This window comes from Lactuca virosa, chromosome 8 (assembly GCF_052849685.1).
Source record: "Lactuca virosa cultivar CGN04683 chromosome 8, Lactuca_virosa_CGN04683_v6, whole genome shotgun sequence".
In the NCBI taxonomy this organism is placed as follows: Eukaryota; Viridiplantae; Streptophyta; class Magnoliopsida; order Asterales; family Asteraceae; genus Lactuca; species Lactuca virosa.
The window spans coordinates 83,750,435-83,763,607 of record NC_136433.1 but is presented as its reverse complement, the minus strand read 5'-3'; the positions used below and the strand labels follow the sequence as shown (position 1 = coordinate 83,763,607).

General features: G+C 31.0%; 1 long non-coding RNA gene across 1 annotated transcript; it reads right to left on the bottom strand.

The window, feature by feature from the left end:
* Positions 1-10,320: 10,320 nt before the first annotated feature.
* On the bottom strand, positions 10,321-11,272 carry LOC145128959 (uncharacterized). The gene is made up of 4 exons (XR_013717221.1): positions 11,124-11,272; positions 10,782-10,806; positions 10,575-10,600; positions 10,321-10,419 (listed from the first exon to the last, which is right to left on the bottom strand). It is a non-coding gene; the product is annotated as an uncharacterized LOC145128959 (long non-coding RNA).
* Positions 11,273-13,173: the final 1,901 nt, after the last annotated feature.

The window sequence follows — 13,173 nt, the reverse complement described above, 5'->3', positions numbered from 1 at the left end:
GTAACTATAAATCAAACCAAACTAGTAAACTTTGATAAGAACTTTAATTGAGAAGAAAGAATATTTAGAGAGAATATGAAAGTTATATCTCTTATAACTTTTGGTGTATCACATTCTTTACAATGGAGGGGTATTTATACTACAAATTTTACTAACATATAATTGTAACTAGTTAGAAATGTTGACAAATGTACCATGCACCAATTATTATGTCATCCACCAATTATTTACAACACCACCAATTATTTACAACACTCCCCCTTGGATGACATCATTTTAGCGTTCAACTTTGACGTACTGCCTCATTAAAAACCTTGCTAAAGAAAACCCAGTGGGAAAAAAACTTTAGCAAAGGGAAAAAGAGTGCAGTGTATAGTTGACTCCCCCTTATTTAGACACCCGTCACATTATATTCTATGCACATGTCGCATTCCGATGCCATGGATATGTTTTCTGAAGATTGCAGTAGGAAGTGCCTTCGTAAAAATGTCTGCTGCATTGGTACTGGATTGAACATATTTGATTTCAACTTGATGGTTCTTTATAAGCTCTTGAGTGTACTCAAAAAACTTTGGAGGTATATGTTTTGTCCTGTCGCTCTTGATATATCCCTCTTTCATTTGAGTGACACATGCTGAGTTATCTTCATAAATTAAAGTTGGACATATATCCTTTTCAAGTCCACATGAAGTTAAAACTAGTTGTGTCATCGATCTTAACCATGTACATTCTCTACTAGCTTCATTTAGTGCAATTACTTCAGCATGATTTGAGGATGTGGCAACAAGTGTTTGCTTTTGAGAATGCCAGGAAATTGCAGTACCTCCATTCATGACTACATATCTAGTTTGAGATCTAGCTTTATGAGGATCAGACAAATAACCTGCATCTGCATAACCAATCAAGCCTTGTTTTGAATTGTTAGGGTAAAATAACCCTAAATCACTAGTTCCTCGAAGGTATCGAAAAATATGTTTGATTCCATTCCAATGTCTTTTTGTTGGGGCTGAATTAAATCTTGCTAGCAAGTTTACAGTGAAAGAAATGTCAGGTCTAGTACAATTGGTAAGATACATAAGAGCTCCAATTGCATTTAGATATGGTACTTTTGAACCAAGGACTTCTTCATTTTCTTCGCATGGACGAAATGGATCCTTGTCAATATTTAATGATCTAACAACCATTGGAGTGCTTAAAGGATTTGCATTTTCCATATTGAAACGTTTCAAGACTCTTTCTGTGTAATTTGATTGATGCACAAGTATTCCGTTAGGCATATGCTCAATCTGTAAACCAAGACAATATTTGGTTTTTCCAAGATCTTTCATTTCAAATTCTTTCTTTAAAAGTTCAATCACTTCAAGGATTTCTTTATTCGTTCCAATGATGTTCAGATTATCAACATAGACTGCTATGATCACATATCCAGATGTTGTTTTCTTAATAAATACACATGGACAAATAGTGTTATTTTTATAACCTTTACTTGTCAAATAATCGCTTAAACGATTGTACTACATTCGCCCAGATTGCTTTAAACCATACAAAGATCTTTGTAATTTTATAGAATACATTTCTTTGGGTTTTGCACTTAACGCTTCAGGCATTTTAAATCCTTCAGGGATTTTCATATAGATATCACTATCAAGTAAGCTGTAACAACATCCATAAGACACATCTCTGAATTTTTAGATACTGCCAAACTGATTAAATATATGAAAGTGGTTGCATCCATTACCGGTGAATAAGTTTCTTCATAATCAATTCCAGGTCTTTGAGAGAAACCTTGAGCAACAAGTCTGGCCTTGTATCTTACAATTTCGTCTTTCTCATTTCTTTTTCGTACAAAGATCCATCTATATCCTAATGGTTTCACAACTTCAGGTGTGAGGATAATGTTCCCAAAAACCTTTCTCTTGTTAAGAGAATTTAATTCAACTTGCATAGCTTCCTTACATTTAGCCCAATCATTTCTTCTTTGACATTCAATGACAGATTGTGGTTTGGGATCATCATTCATAATATCACATGCAACTGAATAAGAAAATATTGCACCTATATTGTCAGTTTCATTTTGGTCACATATTCTATTTGTCTGACCATAATTTAATGCATCATCCTCCTTTCCTGGGGGAGTTTGAATAATTCGTGTTTCTCCAGGAACACTTTCATCGTGATCTAGTGCATTTTCTGCTCCTCTTCTTTTTCGTGGGTTCTTATCCTTAGAACCAAATGGACTTCCACGCTTCAGGCGTGTTTTAGACTCTTGAGTGACTTTATCATCAGATTGTCCATGTGGAATGTCAATTCGAGCTGGAACATTGACAGCTGGTATATATGATTTAGTCACCCTTTTTGTGTCAGTAAATGCATCAGGTAACTGATTTGCCATTTCTTGGAAATGCATTATCTTCTGAACTTCCATGTCACATTTCTTTGTGCGAGGGTCAAGATATGATAAAGTAGGCTCATGCCATGACACATCCTTTTCCAGAATCTTCTTTTCTCCACCTAATGATGGGAAATTTGCCTCATCAAATTGACAATCTGCTAGACGTGCTGTGAAAACATCACCTGTTAATGGTTCAAGATATCTTATAATAGAGACTGACTCATAACCAACATATATTCCCAACCTTCTTTGAGGACCCATTTTCGTCCGTTGAGGTGGTGCAATAGGGACATATATTGCACACCCAAAAATTCTCAAATGGGATATATTTGGCTCTTGACCGAAAGCAAGTTGAAGTGGATAATATACATGATATGAACTTGGTCTCATGCGTATCAATGATCCGACATGTAAGATTGCATGGCCCCAAATAGAAACAGGAAGTTTGGTCCTCATTATCAATGGTCTAGCTATTAGCTGGAGACGTTTAATCAGTGATTCAGCTAAACCATTTTGTGTGTGTACATGAGCAACTGGATGCTCAACAACAATTCCTACAGACATACAATAGTCATTAAATGCTTGTGAAGTAAATTCACCAGCATTATCAAGTCTCACTCTTTTGATAGTATAATTAGGGAAATGTGCCCTTAATTTAATAATTTGGACAAGAAACTTTGCAAATGCCATATTACAAGTTGATAATAGGCAAACATGAGACCATTTGATGGATGCATCTATTAAGACCATAAAGTATCTAAATGGTCCAGATTGTAGGTGAATCGGTCCACATATATCACCTTGAATTCTTTCTAGAAATCTAGGTGACTCCCTTTCAACTTTCATTGGAGAGTGTTTTATAATTAATTTTCCAAGGGAACAAGATGTACATGGTTTTATGCTATTGGATTGAGGGAACTTTTGGTCCTTCAATGGATGCCCATGTGTATTCTCAATTATCCTTCGCATCATTGTTAATCCTGGGTGGCCCAACCTATCATGCCATAAACTGAATGTCCCAGGATCACAATGTTTTCCTTCGACTACCATATTTGATTCAATCATATGTATATATGTATAATGCAGACCAGAATCAAGTGTTGGTAGTTTTTCAAGCACATGGTTTGTGTCTATAATATACATATATTTCTTATTTTCAATGGTCACAGTTTTTGTGTCATATCCTTTGAAATATATGTCATTGAAACTTAATAAGTTTCTATTAGACTTTGGAGAAAATAAGGCATTTTCTATACAAAAGCTTGTACCATTTGGTAATATAAAATGGGCTTTCCCGGTTCCCTCTATCAAGTCTGCAGGACCTGATATTGTATGTATGACTGTTTTTGTTGGTACTAATTCTGAAAAATATTTCTTTGATTTCAGAATAGTATGTGTACTACCACTATCTGCTATACAAAGATCTCCAATCTTTTCTTGGTGTTGTGCTCCAGTTGGACTCATATTAAACTTCACATATAAAAGGAATAATAAGTGAATAAACATAATCATAATTATTATTAAAAAGAAAGTTCATTTATTGTAGGAAAGACATTACATGAAAAACAAACGAAGGAAAAACAGTTTTACTAGAACAATAATAGATTTTTTTTTAGTTTATGTCTTCCATGTCATTGCAGAAACCAGCAACATTTAGCGGAGTGAATTCAACATTATCAATGAGGTTTGCTTCTTTTCCTTTTCCTTTAATGGACTCTTGATAAAGTTGACAAAGATGTGCAGGTGTGCGACAGGTCCTTGACCAATGGCCTGTGCTACCACATCTATAACATGAACCATCAGATTTTTGTGATGTCCCAGTGTCATGCCTTGCCACTTTGGCCTTATCTTGTGTGTGGACATTGTTTCTTTGTGAATATTGGTAATTATTTCTTTTCTGGCCACGACCACGATTATTACCTTGTCCACGACCAGAATTATGGTTCTGATTATGGCTTTGGTTTCGATTAAAATAGCCACGGCCTCGTCCTCGACCACAACCTCGCCCTCGTCCACGTGTATTGTTTCGATGACCATCAATATTTGTAGCATTTGCTTCAGGAAGTGCTACTGATCCCGTTGGACGAGATTCATGGTTTTTCATCAAGAGTTCATTGTTTTGCTCTACAACGAGCAGACATGCATTCAATTCATAATATCTTGTGAACTTTTGCATCCGATATTGTTGCATCAAAGTAATGTTTGTTGCATGAAATGTTGAGTAAGTTTTCTCCAACATATCTTCATCAGTAACCTCTTGTCCACAATACTTGAGTTGTGAACATATTCTGAACAAAGCTGAGTTGTATTCATTTACTTTCTTGAAGTCTTGAAACCTTAGTGTTCTCCATTCATCTCTAGCATTTGGAAGTATAACTTCCTTTTGATGATCAAATCTTTCTTTCAAAAGATTCCAGAGAATACTTGGATCAGTAACATCAAGATATTCAAATCTCAACATTTCATCAATATGCTTACGAAGGAAAACTTGTGCTTTTGCTTTGTCTTGTGCCAAACAATTATTAAATTCATATATAGTATTTGACATACCCATGGATTCAAGATGCATTTTTACATCTATCATCCATGGCACATAGTTTTTCCCACTAACTTCAAGTGCTGCAAACTCGAGCTTTGCAATATTGGACATAATGTAACTATAAATTTAAACAAAATAAAAATTAAAATTAAAATCCATTTATTTCAATAAATATTACACAAAAAAGAAGCGATAAAGCTAACATTGCATACAAGCCTAAAAGTAGATGAAATTCCATATTATCTTCGATGTTAAGGATTGGGATGAAAAGTAACATGACTATTATAGTCATGATTATCACAAAAGGATGAATCATCTTGAAGCTTGATTTCTTGAAATTGATTTATTTGATACAAGAGAGAAAAATTTGTTGTAGGTAAAATAAGCAGGGTAAAGATGTTTATTTATGGTAAAAAAATATAGTCGTTGTTTTTGCTGTTTATAACCGTTGCATATATATTCCCGTTGTGTATATATGTATATGTATTTTATAAATCATGTAATAAGACTTATAACTAATACATAACTTTACTAATTAGAAACATAAATAAATATTAGTAAATGTTTAAATAAAATTATGAAGAGTATCTAAAATATAAATAAACATTGACATGTATAAATAAATATAATTTAAATGTTAGTATGCACAAATAAAAGTTAGTAGCATAATATAAATGTTAGTATGCATAAATAAAAGTTAGTTGCATAATGTAAATGTTAGTTTGCATAAATAAAAATTAGTTGCATAATGTAAATGTTAGTATAAAAATTAGAATACATAAAGAAATGTTAGTATAAGAAATAAAAATTGTTAGTAGTCTATAATGTCCATAATGTATAAGTTTCATTAATTCATTAGTATTATTATTATTTTAATATGATTGAGGTTTTTATACTTAATAGTGTTTTTAATAAGTAATACATACCTTGATTAAGATAGATGTGATTTTCCACTTGTTTAATAACCTTGATTAGAGCTTTCGTGCTGATAAAGTGTTATGAATTAAGCGTAATTAATGTAACTATAAATCAAACCAAACTAGTAAACTTTGATAAGAACTTTAATTGAGAAGAAAGAATATTTAGAGAGAATATGAAAGTTATATCTCTTATAACTTTTGGTGTATCACATTCTTTACAATGGAGGGGTATTTATACTACAAATTTTACTAACATATAATTGTAACTAGTTAGAAATGTTGACAAATGTACCATGCACCAATTATTATGTCATCCACCAATTATTTACAACACCACCAATTATTTACAACAGAAATAAGTTTATTTCCTCCCTCATTTATGATCATTTTACCCTACATAGTCCCTCCTTTCATAACATACCTCTTCGTGTGCACATTGTAGCTTCAAAACACACAAGCCTGCCCATCTTTAACTCTTTATGAACTGCTTTTCAGATTATTTTTATTTTTATTATTTTTTTTTTACTTGAAATGATAGTGTTAGTTGGCTTTTTATTTTATTTTTTATATATTGCCCACAAATTGACTTTTTTTTCATTTTTGGAATGTCTAGATATACATATATATACGCCTATTCAAAAATAAACTAAAAATGTTTTGCTTGTTGAACTCGATACACTAAACCCCAAAAAATATGCTATTATTTTCTTGCATTTTGTTTCTTTACTTAAAAGGAGTTGAAGGAGTAGTGTTTGGCATCTAACCATGCAAAAAATGGAGAAAATGCAAGAAGTAGCAACTTGCTTTTGTTTATTTGTTTATTTCCATTTGATTACTTTAATCGTTAATATTCTTTTTTCGGGAGAGGGGAAGAGGAAGAACAATCTTGTAGTTCATTATCTTATATGTCTGGTAAAAGGACTTGGCTACACTTTCTCCCCTTTTTGTACGATGATGCATCAGTGATGACCATCGAAAGGAGTCAAGATGAAGAAAGGCAATTGAGGATAGTTGAGAAAGGGTGTATTAGTGACTTAAAATTTCATTTTACAGGGGCTTAAATGATGTATTAATATTGGCAAAAGAGGTTGGAGTGATTATTGCTTGACCGCACTTTGTGGTTATGTTTTTGTAACTTCCAAGTCAATTTTCATTCTTATGTTTTTTTAATTGATGTACAAAATTGAAATCAAGACTTTGTTTTTTTAGAATTCCGTTGAGATTCCTTTTATCTTTTTCCTTTTACGATAAACACAAATCAAATGATGCGAAAACATGTCTCTCAAAGAACGAAAACGAGTAGTAATTAACTATATTTTATGAGCATCTATTGCATTCCAATTATTTTTTCCAAATAATTATAACCTGTTAGAATTTAGATTTTGATTCAACAATGAACATGCCATATTTTGACCATTAATGTGACATAACTTTATATTTCATGTCATCATTTTGTCCTCTAAATTCAACTCATCGTAATATTAATAATTAATGGGATACCATGTTGTCAAACATCAAAGGCTAAGATGGAAGTTTTAGACAAGTTTCCCCCCACCCCTAAAAGTTGTGTCCCGTCGCATTGCGCGGGTATAAAGAAGTGTTGCGCAATCAATCATGTGTTTATGTACATTTATAAAGAATCTCAACATTTTATTTTAAATTCTTATTGATTTCGTTTCTGCTAGCATGACTCTCATTGGTAATTGTTTAGATGTAGTAAGTAACTATTTACGCAAAATAACCAATCGTCTATAGAAACTAATTTCTGAGAAACTATTCACACTCGTCGCTTGGCGCGGGTAAACATCTAGTATATATATATATATATATATATATATATATATATATATATATATATATATATATATATATATATATATATAGTAGATGTGTGCCCGCGCAAAGCCGCGGCGATAAATCTTTTTTTTTTGACGAGTAGTTTCTTATGGGGAAATAATTATTATATTTTATTATTAGTTGTTATGTAAAAGAAACTAACAATTTCAAATAAAATATTTATGTTTATACCTTACGTTTATATTGATTGTCTATACTATTGATGTAAATTAATTAATAATGTTGATTAGTTTAAGAAATATAAATTAGTTTTCATTTTGCTCCAAATTGAATTTCTTAATTATTTTCCATAATTCAAGTGTTCAAACTTTTGGCAACTATTAATGAATTATTTATACATAATTCATTTGTACAAAAAGCTTTGTAACTTGTACTTCTTAAAATTCAAGATATGACTAATATGTTTTATAATATATATATATATATATATATATATATATATATATATATATATATATATATATATATATATACTAGTAGTGGTACCCGCGCGATGCGGCGACGGATAATAATTTTTTCGGGGAGTTGTTTCTTTCGATGATTATTTTCTTTTTGGCATGTTGTTTCGTATCAACGATTACACTCTTTTAGGCACATTGTTTTGTTTCAGATATTACGTTCTTTCTGTCGATTATGTTCTTTTAGCACGTTGTTTCGTTTCGACGATTACATTTTTTTCGCCAAGCTGTTTCATCCATCTATTTTTTCTATTTCTCATTAGTTTCTTCCAAGTGAATAATGGTATGAGTTTCTATTCGACTCATTCTGCATCGCCTATGGCTGAGGTAAAATATTTTCTATGACAATATATTATTTAAATAGATAATGGGTCAAACAATATATTATTACCACTTGCTTGATTCATTCTGCATCGACTACGATTTAGAAAAGCGCCTATACTTTTTGTGTTTAGTATGAAATTGATCCGATTTTGGTCTTATCTAAAATTTTGGGTTTTATTTTAGATTGCATTGGGTTAAACCAAATGGTAATTTATGTTTACACTCATTTGTTGTTGTAATTAAATCAAATGGTGACTTTATGGTCATTTGTTGTTGTAATCATCATGTAGTGTTCACCATTATTTTTGGTTGACAATTTAGTTTATTTCAGATATAGTGCCGTAGGTAAGAAATTAAATAAATATAAATCATCTATTTATGTTTTACAAAATTTTCTAAGTCAAGATACATGCATATTTTAGTACAAAACTTTCATAATTGTCAAATTTTATACTACTAAAGACGTAATTTCTCATATTAAATTTTCGGTTATATTTTTTGTTTAAAATTTTATTACTAACTTAATATTTTTAATATATTATAACTTACATTATTTATTTATGATAATAAAAAAAAGTTTAGTACACTTGCAGAAAGTGAAAGCAAAGACAAAGATTAGATTAAAAAAAAACTGACAATTAACGAAGTGAAAATGTTTTTTAAAATCTGTCTTCCTCCAAAAACATCTTCAAACCCTAATTTAACGACCAAAATCCATTAACCCAAGTCATCATACACATGAATAATCCCAAATAATGTGATTATTCTTCCATTCGCGCAGTATGTGGGTACAAACAATTAAAGTATGAAGTACATGTATATTTATAAAACTAGAAAGGTTACCCCCGCTACGCGGGGGCCAGAAGCTTTCAATGTTGTTTCCGAATTGATAAATATGACAGACATAGAAAGTGCAAGGATGAAAAGTCCGGGCTTTGCCCCGGACAAAAAATGTAAAAGTTTTGACTGCAAGGACCAGAAGTGTGAAAATGGCTAAAGAATTAAAGGGCTAGGAATTAGCAACTTTTTAGAAAAGGGATCAAAGTTGTCAAACTGTTAAAGTTTTGTGGCCAAACTTTAAATATTAAAAGGTTCCAAAAAAGTGTAAAAATATTGATTGCAAGGACCAAAAGTGTAAAAATGGGTAAAGAATAATGAGCAAAGTTGCCAAAAAACATCCAAATTTAGTATTCCTAACTTCCAACAATAATACAGGGACCAATTCTGTCAAAAAAATGGAAAGTTGAATGGAACACAAACAAAAGGACATGAATAAATTAATTAAAGAAGTACAGGGACCAGATATGTAAATCAAGGGACCAAACCTGGACAAAGTATCCCAACTTTACTATTCCTTTCTTCCACAACTTTAATATATATATATATAATAATAATTACCCATGCTCAAACATTATGTAGAATAATATGGATTATAACCAAGACTACTTAGCTAGACATGAAAGCTTTAAATAATTGACCAATCACAAACATAAAAAGTAATATGGATTCCTACATATGGAACTAAAAAAACTAAAATTAAACATGTCACGATGTTAATTTCTTTCATATTACTTGATCACTGAACTTTTATATAATAATAATGACTATCTGAAAAAAATTTCTGGTTCAAAGCATTTGAGAAGATTCATGTTTGAATAACCCAGATGACCAATTCATCCTTGTTCAAAAAAAATTATTTTTTATACATTTCAAACAATACCTAATCACAAAACGATTGATGGTTTAAATGAACATAATATTTGATAATGTTATATAAACTCCAGCAAAGATCTTTAATATCATTCTACTTTGACATATAATGTTACTCTAGTTCATTGTGTTTTGCCAAAATCAAATTAAGAACAACTTTGTACTCTTCCATTTCCATCACAGGTGAGAGTCCAATCCACACATACGTTTTAAGCATCCCTGTAACATCAAGGAAATACAAAACTAAGTATATTTACAATAAATTATTACCAACAAAAAAACATCCAATAGTTTCTTCTATAACATAATAAACCATGTGATTGTTTATAGATTTGGGTTTCATTCTCATTATAAACAAATAAAAAAAATCGAACCTGAGATCTATAGAAAAAAATTGAACCTGTTTCAAGCAAAACAGATTACTTAGGGTTAGGGTTAGAAATTAAAAAGCTAAAAATAAATTGAACTATATTGAAGACTCAAAAAAACATCAAATAGTTTCTTCTAAGAAATAATAAATCATGTGATTGTTTATAGATTTGGGTTTCATTCTCATTATAAACAAAAAAAAAAAATCAAACCTGAGATTTGTAGCGAAAATTTAACCTGTTTCAAGCAAAACAAATGACTTAGGTTTAGAAATTAAAAAGCTAAAATAAATTGAATTACATTGAAGACTCGCGAAATAGGATAAAAGACTTCAATATGTAGCTTAAATCTAACTCCAATGTATACATGAAATAGAAAAAAGGAACATCATATGTATTCCAATTCGTTAAGATTAAATAACCTAAAACATATTTACCCAAAGTCTGGACTTCAATCCTACTTGAGCACACATGTAATAGTCAATATTTCTTGGGAAGCCCCTTTTCTGCTATTGTCTTCAAGATGCATATAGACACAAGATGAAAAAAAATTACCTAAAAACATCATATGTTGTAATTTCTTTTGTGGAGGCCCGAAGGAACAAAGTCAGCAAGAAGTCGCATATAAGGAAGTAGCGACAGTGGGTCAGATTGTCGATGAGGGAAGCAAGCGGTCGTTTATTGTTTAGGGTTTCCAGGTGTGAGAATCGATGGAGAGAGGGGGGATTGCAGATTTCATATACTACGACAAAGGAGATAAATGGGCCGATCCGTGTGCTTTCATCATATACCGTTTGATGATTGTAGCGGATCAACGACTGGTAAACGAAGATGGCGATCCGTGTGAAATTATTTTTACCCGTGTTTTGTTTTTAGCCACAATTACCATACTCAACCATTGATTGGTTTAAACCTATTTATTTGGATCACCACATAATTAATCTAAACCATTGAATTAAAATCTAAAGGCTCAAAATCAGTCTCCTTGATTTTTAAGACAATAGTCTTAAAATTCTTAGGGCCCACATAGATAAATGCATTATAAGATAGTGTGTGTATATATATATATATATATATATATATATATATATATATATATAGAGAGAGAGAGAGAGAGTCAAGATCAAATAAGAAGGAAATTTTTGGTAGGAAGGTAAGAAGTTTTTTTTCTACATATTTTTTTCGTGAACAAACAAAATGAATCATTAGATGATTCATTTGTAAGATGATTTACAAGAAAAAATTCTCAAAAAAACATCTCGATGATTCATTTATACAATGATTTTGTTGTTATTCACTAAAAATGTCATAAAAGTGAATTTTTTCTTAATTTACTTAAAAATGAATCATAAAGATGTTTTTTTGGGAATTTTTTCTTGTGGATCATCTTACAAATGAATCATCTAGTGATTCATTTATTTTGTTCGTCAAAAAAATATATAGAAAAAAACTTCTTACCTTCCTACCAAAAATTTCCTTCTTATCGGATCTATATCCTATATATATATATATATATATATATATATATATATATATATATATATATATATATATATATATATATATATATATATATATATATATATATGGACTTAAGGGCGGACCAACCTTGTGTTGAAGATCAATAGTCTCAGGCTGACTAGCTTTAAGCTAAAGGCCAATGAGAGTGGACCAACTACATGCCGAAGGCTATATATAGGGTGGGTCAGCTTTATGCTGAAGGCTAAAGGGCGGACCAACATATGTTGAAGGCCATTATGTGTACGTATTGTATATGTGTTGTGGTATGGAATATTTTGATGAAATTCATTAAGCTTTATTCTGAATGCTAAAAGGCGTATTTTTCGCGTTTTTCTCTAAAACCTCTATAAGTTAAGGTACACCCTTGTTGCTTTAAGTGTAACTAACTTTTATAGTCATAAGTCGTTATTATGGACCTATAAATAAGATTTATCAGTAATTCCAAGTCAAAATACTAATTGATATACTTACAGAAAAGGTGTCTAGAATGGTTACCTTGGATTGGTTGTTGGATTTCAGAAAACATATATTCTGAAATGATCATGCCTCCTAACTGTCCTGTCTGGTTGATCCTTATTTGATAGAACTATCGATATTCATTGGGATTAGTGATAGGTCTATTCGACATTACCAGATTCCTATAGGAACTAATAAACTATAGTAATATAGGTAAATCCTCGTTGGAGTGTTGCTCATCAGTCAAATTGTCTGGTTAACTATTTATCCCTTGAGAAACTATCCAGGTGAGTTCTTCTCATTATATTGTATACTCCAGTATGTATCCTTTGTATGTTAGGATATAGTTACCCTATATTATGCACTTAGGCAATTAGAGTAGGATATTTAGTTGCATGTTATGTGGATTTTTTCTATGTGTATGTTGATATATATATATATATATATATATATATATATATATATATATATATATATATATATATATATATACTAGCCGTTTACCCGCGCCAAGCGACGGGTGTGAATATTTTTCTCATAAATTAGTTTCTATAGACGATTGGTTCTTTTGCGCAAATAGTTACTTACTACATCTAAACAATTACCAATGAGAGGCATGCTAACAGAA